Source organism: Pteropus medius, unplaced genomic scaffold (assembly GCF_902729225.1).
Source record: "Pteropus medius unplaced genomic scaffold, Ma_sr-lr_union100, whole genome shotgun sequence".
In the NCBI taxonomy this organism is placed as follows: Eukaryota; Metazoa; Chordata; class Mammalia; order Chiroptera; family Pteropodidae; genus Pteropus; species Pteropus medius.
The window spans coordinates 4,777,412-4,794,642 of NW_024344240.1; positions in this window are offsets into that span (position 1 = coordinate 4,777,412).

A 17,231-nucleotide genomic window follows, 5' to 3' on the forward strand; every position below is an offset into this window, starting at 1 on the left:
TCACAGTGGCCAGGACATGGAAGCAACCAAAGTGTCCTATGATAGATGACTGGCTAAAGAAGCTGTGGTGCATATATAGAATGGAATATTACTCAGCCATAAGAAGAGATGAAATAGATGAAATAGAAAAGAGATGTTGCCATTGCGACAACCTGGATGGACCTCGAGATAATCGTGCTAAGCGAAATAAGCCAGACAGAAAAAGTTGAAAATCACATGATATCACTTATACCTGGAATATAAACCTAAAAGCAACAAATGAACAGGACAAACAAACATGGATATGGACTATAGAGTAGTGGTTACCAGACGGTAAGGAGTCAGGGGAGGAGGAGGTAGACAGGCTAGAGGGGGTCAAATATGTGGTGACAGAAAGAATTCTAACTATAGGAGGTGAACATGCAGTGTAAATATACATATTTCTTGCTGCTAAAATATACATCTGAAACTTACTGGATTTTGTTAATCTATGTCACCAGAAAAATAATGACTGAATGAATTAATTAATTAATTAAATAAAAATAAAGCGTAACCTCTAATTGCAGAATGAACATCTCCGGCCTATATTAGAAGATTTCAAGTGGCAGCTGGTGAGACTCTTACATCTTAGAAAGTCTTCCTAAGGTCCCACAGCCAGGCGTGGACAGATGCTTTTTGGTGGCTGGCCCTGTTTCAAGGACATGATGGTCGCCCCCTCTATCTGACTGTTTACTTACAAAACACCAGGCGCTGTTTTTCTGAAGCTGTTTGCTTTATTTATCAAGATTCTTTTGCCCTTAATTAACACTATGTGCCATATGAATCCTTCAAAACAACCTTGGGGCTCATTCCTGCAAACTGAAAACTCTCATTGGATGTCTTCCAATGCTGCCTCATGGTATTTGAAATTTTGGCAGGTGACCTAGAGTCGATAGTTGTTTGCAAAGCATTCACCTTGGTTACCTCTGGTGAAATGGTGTACCCACTAATGTATCTCAGGTTGCCTTTGAATCTAAAGTCACTTCAGGGCAATGTTAAGGCTGATTGGTAAGAGTGTAGAGAACTGAAGCTTTGCCTAAAATATGGCACGTTTAAGCACCCGTACACACAGGCACACACATGCACACACACATGCATACATGCACACACAGTACCTAAATAATGCTTTGCATTCATTGAAAATAAGAGCAGGAAGAAAGTATTTTCAAATAATAAAAAAATCTCCAGAGTTAATGGCAAACTAAAAATGATGCATGCCAAAGAACTTTAAGAAACAAGGGAACAACAACAAAGAGATTAAGTAGTCCCTCAGCACGGAGAGATGTATTTTTAAGACCACCTAAACTTATAAATACCTCTGTAACATGTAATTCCTTTGTAAAACATGCCTGCCACAAAGAATGAAGTTAAGATGTAGATGTTGGGCCGATGGCCAGGTGCCGATTCATTAGGTAAGTGCCTCACTCTTGGACACAAATGTCAGTGGAGAAAAGCACAAAGTATTGAATGTCGTGGATGGTGGGGTGACCCTTCTGAATATCCAAAGTTGAGCTGGCAAATGCGTAAGGGAGGACTCCATGAGTCCCTCGCATGATTATGGAGCAAACGCTTAAGGGGGAAAGGTGATGACTCACACATTAAATACATCTTTGGCCTCTATTTTTATTTAGGAATATGTCAAAGAAGTTCTCATGCTCAAATTCATACATAAAACGTTCAAGTTGGATGGACAAGATCGTATGGTAGTTTTTTAGTATTTCTAAGGTAAACTGATACATATTTTTAAAAATGACTTGAACCCAGATGAAAATAATTTAATATTTTTGTAGGAATCTAGGGAAAACATTTTTCTGGTTATAATATGTTCATTTGTGCTGGATGAGAAGACTGTGGATGGATTTCCTGTACACAGACACACACAGACGTATTCACGCACTCACACTCACACACAGATGAAGAAAGAAACTAAAGAACAAAGAGAAAGACACTGAAAGGACCAGCTAGTGCAGGTAGGTGGAGGAATCATGGATGATATCTCCATACTGCCCCACCTCATGGAGCCTGTATTACAAGGCACGATCACTCCTCATTAAACAAAAGCTACCCACATAATTCCAGTAAGGTATGCATGACAAACGGATTCTTTTTGCAAGAGGAAATAGATAATGAGAAGCAGTAAATAAATTTAGAATTTCAGAAAGTCCATGATAAGTTTCAGAAAAATTAATCATCATTAAATTGTTATAGAAATAATTCCACATGAACATGAAAAAGGAACTTGCTTGGAGTAATCAATCAACACAGGTACTACAAATAGCCAAGTGCCCTCACTAACTGCAGGCCTTATTAAGAAATCCAACTTCTCATGGTAATATTTTGTATTGTTTAAAACAAATAAATAAAAACCTAGTAATATAGTTTAGTGATTGTATTGTTCCTGTATAACAAATTACCCCCAAACTTAGTGGCTTAAAAGAATGAACATTAACTCACAGTTTCTGTGGGCCAGGAGTCCAGATGTGCTTAGCTGGGTGTCTGTGGCTCTTTCCTGAGGCTGCGGTGATCTCAAAGCTAAAATGGGTAAGGAATATGCTTCCAGGGTCACTTGTGTAGCTGTTGGCAGACCTTAGAAGTCTTCATCCAAGTTCATTCTGGTGGGCTTCTCCACGGGGCTGCTTCACATCACGGCAGCTGGCTCCTCACAGAACGAATCACCCAAGATACAGCCAGAGGGTATGCCCAAAATGGACCCTGCAGTCTTATTATAACCTAACCTCAGGAATAACAACCCATTACTTCTGGCACATTCTATGTGTTAGAATAAAGTCAAAAATGTCAGCTCCTACACAAGGCCATGAGTAGCAGAAGGCAGGGGTCATTGGGTGTCATCTTAGAGGCTGCCTGACACAGTGGCTAGGAGCCTGGATTCTGGAACCGGGATGCCTGTGTTCCTCTCTGCTCTTCCACATACTTGCCTCATGATCTCGATATCTCTGTGCCTCAATTTCCTTATCTTTAAAAATGGAATCTTAAAGCTCTGACCTCGTAGGACAGTTAGGAGTGAGAGTGTTTAAAACATTGCATAGCACTAAGTAAGCCTTACAGAAGTTTTAGCTATTACAAGGGTTTGCTTAATGCTATAGAGTTTAGCATGTTATGGGGATAAAAATGAGAACTTTTTGTACTAGTTTACATAGTAGGCAATATATTTGTTAAGTGTGTTATCCACAGAGAGGTGGTACCAAAGGAAAAAGGAAATGGTTCAACATCAAGAATGACAGAACTCCGCACGGCCGCCCACACTGAGCACAGCCAGACCTCCCCCGGCAGAAGGCTGAACCAAAGGTTTCACCATGGAAGATCTTACAAGTCAGAATTCTCAGAACCTGGAGAACAGCAGCTATGTCCTGTCTCTGACGGTCCCATATGTCTAGTCCTAAGAAAATAAGGGATGGGGAATCTCTTGACTTTGCCCTTCAGAAAGAATATATTTTAGCCCAAGGTTACAGAATTCCAATAGAACTGAAGCCAAAGTAAATGTATCTTTGCAAGTCATTATTGACTTTAGGGTACAGCTCAGCCTCCCTACTAGGCCAGAAAACTATGCACTTGCCAGCAAAGAAAACATGGAGAGCACGTTCGTGATTTGCTTGTCAGGCTGGAAAGTGGAGGAACAGGAGAAGTCAGAGGCCAAGCTACAGCATCGTTTTTTGTTTTTTGTTTTTAAATCGTAATTTATTTTCTCCTAGTTCTGGTGTCTAGAAGTCCAAGATCAAAGTGTCAGCAGGTTTGGTGTCTTCTGCGTCCTCTCCATGACTTGCGGATGGCAGCTTTTTCACTATGTCCTGTCACACGGTCTTTCTCTGAGCCCACACTTGTCATGATCTTTAATCTCTATGACTTCTTAAAGAGGATCATCACAGGAGACACAGACGTACCTCTCTCAAAACATGTCTTCTTCATAGCACAGCAGAATGGGAATTCTAAAGATTTTATGACCCTTCACTCCATCCACCAACCCATGTTTTCTGGAGAATGGATACATAAATCACCTAGAGATTATTATAATTCATGAAGTTTAGTGATGGGAAGTGACATAGGAATTAGACTTCTTGATTCATTAAATCAGATTGAATCCTTGAGTATCTAATACTTTGATCTGAGACTAATAATAATGATAATAGTAAATGTATTATATGCTTATTATGTGTAGACACTGCTGAGGGCTTTCATGGATTAGCTCATTTAACCCTCACAACCACTCCAAACGGTATATACTATTATTACATATTTTTACAGAAAAGGGCTCTGAGACTTAGAGAAGTTAAATAGTTCATGGCCAAGTAATGATCTGAACCCTGTAGGACTCAAAGACCTGCTGTTAGCTGAAGGGAGAGGCGGAAGCTGTTTAGTAACAGTGGGTTGCGAGGTGGGAGATGTTTCCCTCAGCAGGGCCTATGCTGAGGACATACTCTTAATTTTGGAATGTCTGGCGTGCCAGCAGGGCCACATCCTTGAAGACCAGCATTAATGGGCTAAAAATGTTAGGAAACCAAAAGCTACCTCTCAAGTCACTAGCCGCAGATTAGACTGTGAAGGAGTTCTTTCTGTGCAAAGAAAAATCTGAGGTATACACCATCTGGTTTTGACAAAAATAAAGGGAAGAAAGGGAGGAGCCCTGCTTTTTGTTCTACATACCTGAGCTCTCCATAAACAGAGCTGGGGGGTGGGGTGGGGGAAGGGCAGGAGATAGGAATTGCGACAAAGGAGTCAGTTATAGACAGTCGCGGATTTAACAGTGGTTCACTTTATGATTTTTCAACTTTATGATTGTGTGAAAGAGATATGCATTTGGTATTAAACTCTACTTCCATCTTTTCCTGAGAGAGCAACACGCGGTAAGGTATACTCTGGAGGTGCTGGGCAGTGGCAGCACCTGCAGCTCCCCACCAGCCAAGTGATCACGTGAGTAAACAACCAATACTCTACAGCAGGGGTCCCCAACCCCTGGGCCGTGGACCACTGCTGGTCAGGGCCTGTTAGGAACAAGGCCACACAGTAGGAGGTGAGCTGTGGGCCAGCGAGCGAAGCTTCATCTGTATTTGCAGCCGCTCCCCAGCGCCAGCATCACAGCCTCAGCTCCACCTCAGATCATCAGGCATCAGATTCTCATAGGAACACTGGTCCCTGGTGCCAACTGGACCGCTACCCTACAGTATGTTCGTTATGTTGGATGATTTAGCCCAACTCTAGGCTAACGTGTGTTCTGAGCACGTTTACGGTAGGCTAGGCTAAGCTATGGTATTTGGCAGATTAGGTGTATTAAATGCATTTTCAACGTACGATATTTTAAACTTATAATAAGTCTACAAGGACACACGTAACCCCTTTGTAAGTCAAGGAGCTTCTGTCCACAGAGCAGCATCATTAGAGAGACTGTGAGATGTGACCACAGCGCAGTTATGAATGTTATGTTCTGGCTGGGAACATGGTGAAACACGGCTGAGATAGCTGCAGTAAAAACTGTTCAGAAAAGAAGAAACACAGCAGTCACTGCTCCATGACAAAGACAATACCTCGCAGGGCGGATATGATAAGGACTCCCTGCCCTGGTGGTGTGTGTGTAGTCCTTTAAGTAGCCCTTGGTCAGGTTCTCCATGAGGAATCCCTTGTCTGTGTTCTCCGAGGCCCCTGGATCCACCTCCAGCAGAGTGTTCATACCCTTAAGGTCACACCCGCAGTGGGCTCTGGGGAGTCTGCACACCACGAAGACTGCTCAGGCCAGGCAGGTCCTGAAGTCGTTAAGGTTCAGGCTGGTCCTGGAGTTGTCATATTTTCTGCCATGTAGAGAAGGTTGATATGCATAGAGAAAGAGTGAGGCTGACAGACAAGAGAGAAGTAGATATAAGAGAAGGTTTTGATGCTATTTGGGTTCCTGGGTCCAGCTGTTTTTCTAGCTCAAATAAATCCTTCCTTCTTACTCCTGAGATTCTCTTTAGATTCTGTGAGATACCCATTGAGTCCTTGGCAACCTAGAGTGCTTACTGATAAAACTAATACAATCCCGTAATGAATCCAACCATCAGAGGTACTCCATTCGATGTCACGGGCACTCAAGTGCTTTGGTTTGGACTAGAGTTCCAATAATTTTGCCTTGTTTTTATTATATGACATCCATTACACATTACTGAGGCAAAAAATAAAAAAATAAAAAATTTGTGGCTGACTTATGATCTGATGCATTCACGTAAGAGGGATAGTAAATGAAAATAGATCATAATGCGGTGGCTTACAGACCCCTTGACCTTGCTCCAGAAGGTCAAGTTCGTATCAGTAACAAAAACATCCACAGAACATCAATGGTTTAAATAAAATGTGGTAGATACAAATAATGGAATATCATATCATTCAGTCTTTAAAATAAGGAAGGAAATTTTGACACAAGCTACAACACATAATGAAACTTGAGGACATTTGCCAAGTGAAATAAGCCAGTCACAAAAGGACAAATACTCTATGATTCCACTTGTGTGAGGTATTTAGTTAAATTCATAGAGACAGAAAGTAGAATGGTGGTTGCCAGAGTTATTTAAGGCTACAGAAGTTCTGTAGTGTGAGAAGAGTTGTGGAGATTGGTTGCACAACGTGAATGTACTTAACACAACTGAACTGTGCACTTAAAAATGGCTAAGACGGTAAATTTTATGTAATGTATATATTTATCATAATTAAAAAAATATATCCATAAGTGAGATTAATGTTTCGGAAACTGTTAGAAAACATATACGTTTGTTAATAAATTAGTCTAGATATTAGACTGGATGCCCTTCTAACCTGAACACTTAAAATTTCGATAATAGCTATTATCTAAGTCAGTGGTTCTTATCTTTCCCCATCGCGGTAGACATGGAAATAATTCTATTTTAGGCACTTGGAGGGTAACTGGAAAGGCCCGCTTGAAGCTGGAGGTCATTGGTCCATGGCTCTAGCTGTTCTGACACCCAACCTCCTTGCCAAGCGCTGACTATCTCTGCACTCACGTCATCTATTCACAGCGCACCTGCTGGGACGCTCCCACTTACACCATTTTTTCACATGATAGTGACATCTGCCAAAGCTTGTGTAAACTGTAGCTCTAAAAAGATGGAGCAGTTTTGGTCAGGTCGTAGTTTTGTAGCCTGCCGATTTTATCTGCAAAACCTAAACATCACAGGCAGTGTGAACTTAATAGCGGCTGATTGGTAGCTATTAGCTGGTCCTCAAACATTAGTTGAGAGAAACTAGGTTGAAAATAAGAATAAGCACTGGTTGTTTATTAAAGTAGATAAAGCACAACTACTAGATCCTGAGAGATTATTTGTAGCATTCAGTTTTACTTTTGGATACAAATATAAATATTAATTGCTCTTGGAAGGATAATATTTTTCTCCCTATCCAACCACCCACAACTTCTAATGATACAACTTATCTTTAACCTGGAGTGGGTATTTTCTGAAGCCATATAACAAGGAAAATGGATCCCCCAAATAGGACATTAGCGTTGTGCTAGATCATCATGTTTGGGTATACCTAATTTCAAAACGAAAAAAGAATCTTTCTGCATCTTAGATCAAATGCTGTCTATGTCACTCTTAGACTACATCTTGGCTTTTTTTTTTTAAGTTTATCGGGGTGACATTGGTTAATACGATGATATGATTTTTCAGGTTACATTATCATTTGACATCTGTATATTCTGTGTGTGTTCACCACCCAAAGTCCAGTTTCCTTCAGCTACCATATATTTGATCCCCTTTACCCACTTTACCTTCTCCCTAAACCCTATATTTGACCCCTTTACCCTGTCTACGTCCCCATTCCTCCCCCACCCCACTAGTAACAACTAGTCTATAGTCCTCTGGTAACTACTAGTCTATAGTCCATGTCCATGAGTCTCTATTTGTTTGTCCTGCTCATTTATTGCTTTTAGGTTTATATCCCACATATAAGTGATATCATGAGTGATTTTCAACTTTTTCTGCCTGGCTTATTTCACTCAGCATGATTATCTTGAGGACCATCCATATGGTACATATATACAATGGAATATTACTCAGCCATAAGAAGAGATGAAATACTGCCATTTGCAACATGGATGGACCTTGAGATAATCATGCTAAGCAAAATAAGCCAGAAATTTTGGCTTTTGAAATGTCATTTTAGGTAAAAAAAAAAATTGAGAGTGATGTTTCTGAAAAATAAAATTGTGACAGACTGAAGGTGATAGCTACTCCTCTCTTGGAGAGGTGGGGTTTGTGTCCCCCCCACCTTGAGTGTGCATGGGCTGTGTGACTTGTTTGACTAAAGTGTTGCTGCATTACAAAAGGCCAGGTTAGCAAAGACTTGTCCTCACAGGAATTCTGCTGTGTATGACGGGTCAAGTCCATCTATGAGCTTGGATGTGCCCAAACGGGACTGACTTGTGAAGACTAAACATTTTGTCCAGAGTTCTAAACAGAAAAACATATTTCCGACATTTCTCACAAAGCTAGGAAACTGAGAAGTCGAGTTGGAGTTAACCTAAGCTAAATAAGAGAGATAATTTATCAAAAGAAAAATTCAAATAACCCCTAACTTAGGACATAAATAACTAATCTGTTGCCTCTATATTTGTTTTTTTTCTCTTGCCATTCTGGTTACAATCCTAAAGAAATCCTCAAAGCATTCCTAAGTTAGAATCTTCATAAGATCCGATCAACATTGATTTCCCATTTTGGGAGAAATAAGTAGGCTTCTAAGTCAGCATGTTACTATTATAATTAAGTGTTGAGAGGAGTTTTGGGAGATGATTCTAAAACTATGACAGTTATCAATAGAGTGACTTTATTTTTCATCGTTTCAAATTATTTAAAAAGTACTAGATCCATTAAAATGTAAACAACTTTTAGAACAACTTTTAAAAATGAACAAGGAATGATCCCTATTTCACAGATAGTAGTAAGCCAAGCAAGGAAGGTCTTAAATCAATAGATGATAGATGCATAATCATATATTATGTTGTATAACATTTTACAGAGGTGAAGAGATTTGTCTAAGATCTCACTGATGATAAGTGTAGAAAAAAGGGCTAGGATCCAGGTCATAGATGTTTTCTCATTGCTAAGCCATGACATATCTATATGCTCCATAAGTGTTTAAAAAATATATCTCAAATAAAGCAGGAGGACCCAAAGTTGGTTCTACTGAGATGGCTTAATTGGTTTTATTTCCCCCTCTTTGTTTTGTTTACCTTAAAATGGCACTTTTCAAAGCTTAAAATAATAGGTTTACACAAAAAGGTAATAAAACTCGTAACTATATCTTTTAGGACAAAAAAAAAATATTAGTAGAATTGCATTTGAGTGCATGTTAGAAAGCTTAGGAATTGCAAGCATTTTGTCACTGAAGAGCTGTAAAGCCTCCAAAGTCAACAACAGCCTGTTCAACTCTGGATCCAATAGCCAAGATCGAGGCTATTTACTGGTAGAGCAGACCTTGAACGGTATTTATCAAGGTCTTTTTTTTTTCTTTTTTAAAAGCACTATAGCTATTTGGAAATACTGAAACCAAGCTGCATTTGCATGTAGCCTTGATCCTTTGTGTGTTCCATTTCTTTTATTCATGTTGAGGTAGTTCTCTAGTTGTAGGAGGTCTATAAACTCTAGATAAATGGCACTAAAAAGACAAACTTTGATACGATAGCCACACTTTCACTAAAAACCCAAACCATTATGTCATGGATGGGGAAAATGCTATTTGCAACTTTTTCTACTGAGGACATTAACCGACTTGGTTAAGGGCCTAAGTTTGTGACTAGAGACAGAACATATATAATTGGCTCTACTTAATAGAAATAAAGTTCTAGGAAGCACCAATCTAGTCTCCACACAGGGAGCATGGAGAGCTGGTGCAGCGTGGAACAAGGTGGCCAAAGAAAACTCTCTAGGGATGGATGGTAGAGGCCTTTTGGAGATGTTAGTGTTCTATTGAAATTGTTTATATTGCCGAAATGTTTCTTCCTCCTTCTCATGCAATCTCCATTTATTAGGTTGGCTGCCAAAAGGGAGGAGGCCTGTGTGCAGGTTTTGTTTTCGCTGGGCTTTGCTTTTGAGGAGGGTAGGGTGGGTGAGGAAGCCACAGAAAGTGTCTAAATTTGATGTCTGTGTCAGTGTAGTATAGAACAGGAGCCACACCTGAGGGCACTGGGTGACCATTCATAAATTGAACTCATTAAATAGAGGCAAGGAGTTTGGGGCAAGGATGTTCGTGAAGAAGAGGAGGAATGTGGCGAAGGGCTTTTGGTTTCCATAGGAGCTGGAACGGAAATCAGAGCCAATCTCATCTAGAAGTTAGAAGGGAAACCACAGCTACTACTGGTGAAAGTACTTCGTCTCTGTCTCTCGCTCTTTCTCACTCTCCTCCTCTCTCTCTCCCTCTCTTTGGGAGGTGGGTAATTAACAGATATGTATCTTTACATAACTTTTAATTTCTCGCCCTTGGGAGATATTACAGGCTTACCTCGCTTTATTGCACTTCTCTTTATTGTGCTTCATAGATGTGTTATTTTGTACAAATCGAAGGCAATGCCCTCACGAGCAAAAAGATTAATGACTTGCTTTATTGGAGTGGTCTGGAACTGAACTTGCAATACCTCAGAGATATACCTGTATTAGCTTCTGTTTAATTTTATAGATGAAAACGAGAGCTCTGAGCGACTTTCCCAGGCCATTCACCAACGAATGGCAAAACTAGGGATTAAACTGGGATCTGACTCCAGGGTGACGTTTATTCTACCAGGCTACACAGAAGTGACATGGGACTCCCTGGAATCGCTGAAAAGCATGCCTGCTTACACTGGGGGTGGAGACAACGGCTGTGACTTATCATCTAAAAAGATCAGTTTGCCATATATTAGTGACTCTAACTATATTGATCTCTACATTCTGATTCCTAAAGAAATAAGCATATTTAAAAAGAATGAATGACCTTTTCCGTATCATCGTTTCCATCTTTGGTTCTTCATCAGAGTCAGTTTTCTTGGGTGAATGTCTTCCATAAAATAGAATATTTGTTTCTTTTGCAGAAGTTGTAGGAATTGGAAAATAAGTATGATGAAAACACAGAAAGAATTTATTATGCGGAAATGAGGGACAAGTGGGAGAGAATGACAATCAAATCAGAGTTAAATAAATTACTGGAAAAGGAACAAAGCCAGTTATATACAAATTAACATAGATGAGATCAGATATTAATTACAATCGAAAGCAATGAACGATTTGAAGATTAAAGATCAAAATGAGGATTTTGGGTATAGTTAAGAAAGAAGAGGTTAAAGAAGCCCTCATCATGGCTGTTTCTGACAACTGAAGGTGACAGAAGTTGGAGCCCAAACTGAGGAGAGAACTGTAGAGTGGACAAGAGAGGCAATTCAGGTGTTTACACAAAGCACTTCAGAGGCAAACTTTGACTCGCATGCCACTAAGGAATAAGATAAAGAAAATATGAGGATATCAGAAGTGTAGGAACATCCAAGGACAAAAACTAGAGAGAAGGAGTGAGAGAGGGGCAGAATGAATGAATGAGAATAAAGCAGGCAGGATTATTTTAGAAAATAAACAGCTGAAAGAAATTATGAAGAGTCAATAAGAAAAATCATATTGTCCTACATGAAGAGTCACAAAGTGGCAGAGATTGTAGAATTTTTTAGTGACAAGAAGACCTAAAGAAAGTGGCAGAGATTGTAGAATTTTTTAGTGACAAGAAGACCTAAAGAAAGTGAATAATTATGAAATGAGAATTCTCAATGGCACAGAGAGAATAAAAGAAATTTCGCACTGAGTCCTCATAGTACACACACACAGAGCAAAAGAATCAGCAGTGGAATAAGAATGAAAGCCAAGCGAAAGCTTAAAACACAGAGGAACAAAGAAGAGATTTAAAATATTTAGAAGAAAAATAGATCAAATATCAGGAGCTCAATGGGACAAAAGCTGTTACACTATGCATTATCTCATATAATTCCCATTACCTGTCAAAGGTAGGTTAGTATAATGAAGCAACCAAGGCATAGAGTTCAAATGCCTTGACTAGCTGGTCAACAAAGGCGAGGTCAAACCCAGGCCTCTCCAAAGCCTGTACCTCACCCGCCATTAACACATGGTGTTAATGAGCATGAACATTTTTTGAAGACTTGACTTTAGTATGCATTAAAAAGAGTATTTTCCTACAGAGCTATAAACATTATCGTACTTCGGAAAATTAATCGTAATTCTCAAATATACCCAGTGCCTAAAAACGTTATGATGGAGTTAAAGATGGGTATATGATACAACTCAGTGGAGATCTGTAGGCAAATCCAGAGAATTTATTAAGCATAATTCTCAATATACCCAGTTATGTTGGTCAGTGCTAGTGCTTAATTTTGTGAAAAAGAACCAGAATTAAGAACTGAAGGTCTGTGCTCTAATCTCCTTGTTCTGGGGATGAGAGTGTTGGGACTTGCAGAGTTGTGGCGGAGGCACGATGAGGAATTTAGGGCACACAACTGTCATGCCAGTTGTCCCAACTTTCATTTTACAGTTGTGCCACTCATGTCTCTATCAGTGGACCTGGTGACTGTAAATTTCCATGCACAATTTGGGAAGAGAGAAAGGTAAAGATCAAAATAGAATTCACTATGGTGAGGAGCGGTGACTGCAAAGATAAAAAAGAACCAAAATCTGAAATCTGACTTATCAAAATTGAGCCAGAAAAAAAAAAAAGAGAGAAAGAAAAAAGGAAAAAGAGTTAAGGAGTAAATTTTGTGGCAGTGTATTAAAATGAAGAATACACAATCGAGGGAGTTGAGACACTTAGTGGGGCATTTTAAGTGCTTTCCAAGGAGAATGGTCATCAAAAGGCAATACACCAAAGTGACAAACATCTGAGCAATGTTTAATGGGTAACATCACACTTAAAAAACCCCAAGGCCGAGTACATTGACACTATCGATATTTTTACAATTTAACATTATTACATTTCTGAAAATGCTAATTATATTTAGCCAAGTGTTCCTTATTTATACTTCAGGAGGTTAGAAAAGGCAGTGCTAAATGATATTGATGTCTGGGTAATTTCTTGCTTTTATTTTAACAAGTAACTTTTATCTCTCTTTCATTTTGTTTAACCAGCTCTGGGAAAGAATATGACGTAAATTCTTTCCCAGGGCCACATACTCTCTGATGGAGATGATAATAAGTAACCAAATTCCCACACACTGATGTCCTTATGTTAACTTGTCAAAGGTAACTATGAGATTTTGTTTTACTATCAGCAGCTTCTTGATCTTTGTAAACATTAACAGGGCCTGTGGCCTTAGGTATTTACTGCCAGATGATGACACATGAAAAAAAAAAAAGTCTTCATTCACCGTTACCTCACATGGTTCCTCCTCTATGCATACATATTGGTGGGTGAAAAGGCAGTTTTTCCCATCTTACATTCTGGGCTGTTTTATAAGATTGGAGTCATTTTGTGGAATAAGTTAAATTATAATCAACAATAACATTTTTGATATTAATTGCTGCCAAGCAGTGATTGCTGCTATAGTAATCTCTTTTTATATTGAAGATAACCATCTCCTGCGATACCGATGTTTTCATATATAAGATTTTTTAAAGGGCTTTATTAAGAATTTTTCAGATTTCTAGGTTTATTAATTTTCTGATTTGCAGTCGAATAAGAATACCAGATTCTTGTACTAGATCAATGTAAAAAAGAACTTAATATTCGTATCTCATTTTTTTTAAAAAAGAAATAATATTCTTAAAGAAACAGTGCTAGAGCATTTCAAATACTGTTTTGTTTTGTTTTTCCTGCCACATCATTCTTTATGTAATAAAATTGCCAGGAAGACAACAAACATTGAGAAAGAAGTATAACAAAACATTGAACTGCATTACAGTACTCCATATAAAAAAGTTACATAGAACATTACCAAATCATCATAAATTAACATACACCTGAGGGAGTTTTTGGTGGTGAAGCTGAGTTACCATATTTGTTGAATATCCTTTAGAAAAGTACTTAATATGCTAAAAATTACTTTAAATGCTGAGTACTCACCATATCAGAATATCCTTTAGAAAATGACTTAACTTTTTATCAACAGTTTAAGTGCCCAGACGTCTCTGCGTATGAACACTACAGATGAATAACAAGAAATGTTTGTTACCAAGCACACCAAAAAGGAAGGAGACGTTGACTTCCTCTCTACTTACAATGTGATTCTTCCCAAGTCATTTAACTTTTTCCCCGTGAAGACAACGGGGATGACATTTATTCTGTTTATCTCCCAGGGTTCTCAGACAGGCTTGTCGCACCTGGTGCTTTTCCTTACACATTTTAGGGGGGTGAACTTACTGCACCAAGGAAGGTCCCCAGGAAGTCAGAAAGTTCAGAAAGTAATATTTAGAAGTGTATAGGGAAAGAAGAGAAAAGACAATCTGAGAAGAGAAAGGCAGAAAAACAAAACTGAAGTGAAAGTTTAGGTGTTGGTTGGAGACTTATTATATGTTTGATTGGAAAACAAACCAATAAAATCACTACTCTCAACCCCCATATACATACAGTATGAAGATTTTTAGATATTTTGGCATATATCCTACAAGTAAGCACTATTGTTTGTAGCAAGAAGAATAAAGAAGTAACCAAATGTGCTTTTATACACTTAAATGAAATTACTTAGTAGGATCTTAAGTTTGATTGGAGAACCACCCATAAAAGTGGACTTAGGGACTTAGTGGACTACAGGCGGGTATGAAGTGAAAAACTTGAGTCATAAAATTTAAAAACCTCTAGAAATGCAAACACCTTTTATAATTTTATGTTCACTAACAGATTAAATTATTAAAAAATTATTTAGAAAAATAAAAAATAAATACAGTTTGTAATCATTCGGTGGTCATCTGAATCTGAGATCAGATGAAATGAATATATGCCACACACACTGAGGCAGGGCATGACTTGGAATTAAAAGTCATCTCTTTGCTATTTTTATGACATCTAAAACAAAAGAATTACAATGCCTGTGGATGTAATTATGTGTCAAGTCGTTTCTTATTTCAAGGTCTCGATGTAAAGAATCCCTAATCATTTACTATTAAAGGCTTTAGTGCCATTTTTAATGTCAAATATCCTTCAGATTTATACTTACAATGTTTTTTTAAAAAAAACCTTTGAAAATTAAATACTAGTTATGTATTTTTACATAAAAGTTTGCTATTAAGAAATACCAAAATTAGGAGAATTTATAACATCATCTTTCTGAAAAATAATTTCAAGAAGAGCACCGAAACTCATACATTTGTAGATATCGTTGTCTGTTTACAAGGTTATTTGGAAATCGATAACTCCAGGTCATTTCTGCCTTCTTTGCCTGTGTGGAAGATTGGGTAATGAAGTTAATTTAGATGACAAGAACAATATCTAATGACCAGTGAGAATTTTCTTTATAAGTTCAGCCAATTGAGAGTGTGGCCAAAGTCAACAGCTCCTCAAACTAGTTTGATTTCAAAGGTATGAGTTTCATGTGTAACTTTATACATGTAACTTTGTATGTGTAACTCATATATATTTATACATATATATATATATGTGTATGTGTGTGTGTGTGTGTGTGATAAATATATATATATTTTTCTAGTATCATCTTTCTGTAGCTTTTCATTTTACAAAAGTGTTTACATGTATTTACCACACTCCCGATTTATTGTGATCAAATTTCTTTAAATCGACTTATGCTTTTCTGGAGTTACCAATGTTAGTGTAATAAATAATGATGAGGTATGACATTCTAAAATAAAACATCCATGATTAAAACTTTTAATTATGTGTAATTAATAAAAATAAGTTATAAGGCTAACAGTATTTTAATTCTGATATAAAGGTAAAACCTATAAGAAATTCCTATTATAAGCAATCAGATTACATGACAAGTGACCAGCATACTTTTCTGAGTAATCAGATAGAACTTAACAGGTTGAGTGGTTTCGACCATGTCTTCACAGAACAGGGTTCTTCCTTAACTCTAAACTTCTAGAATCATAGCACCTACTCCTGGAATCCAGACAATCCCAGGTATTTTATGTACTGTTAGCTTCTCGGGAGGACCACTCCTAAGCCTTCTTCACCCACATTACCATGAGGAACCACCAGAACCATTCACTTACAGGTACAGGGCCTACCACTCTGGAAATAAACCAAGGCTGCCACTTCCAGAACACTCTTCTTCTTCCTTTAAAACCCAATGGAAATGTACAAATGTTTTCTATCGCCATTAACTCCGTTGGTGCTATTCTGAATCTCCCATTTTTAAAACATGAATGCATATATTCTTCCAGTGTTCAGAGGGTTCCATTCTTAATTCAGTGATTTATTACTTGTTAACTATTTACTGGGCAGCTTCTACATTTAGGGTACTGTTTCGGCTCTAAAGATATAGCATTGGATAAGAAAAATCCATGTTCTCACAAACTCGCATTCTGAGAATATGATGAGATAGTTAATTCACACACCAGGAGTCACAAAATGGAAGCCTCCTCAGTGGCCCAACACAAATCTAAACCTAAATTTGCCTGAACTTCCGGGAAATACCCACCAAGAAAATCTAACCTCCTAGCCAATCATGCCATTTCCAGGTTGCCTCTTCCTATGCTCTATAAAACTCTCTCTTGCTCCAGATCCCTTGGGGACAGTGCTCCACTGCTTGTGAGGCATTGTACCCACTCAATCCATGGCATCAAACTAAATCGTTTTGTCATTTGACAGGGGGAACGGGAAAGAGTGTGTCTAAGTTAGACGGGGATAAAAGTCAAAGAAATTTTAAAAATATCAGATATAGTTAATACTTCAGAATCAGGGTAATGTGACTGAGAGACCAGGGGATGAGTTTAGATTGGGGCATCAGGGAAGGCTTCCTGTAGAAACCACATATAAGCTGAGGTCGGAATGCCAAACTGTACAGTGACACTGGCCATAAGAAACATGCTACCTGCCAAACATAGGATTCTGCTCATAGTAAACCCTCAATGTTAAACCCAAGTGGTTATCTCCTTATTGCAAATGAAGCACACATAAGCTTAACATTAAAAATATAAAGTTGGATTAGTCTGAGTTGCCATAGAAACCTATGTATACAATATTTCAAACAGTAACATTTATTTACATTATAAACATTTATAATAGGTTTTCGGGGG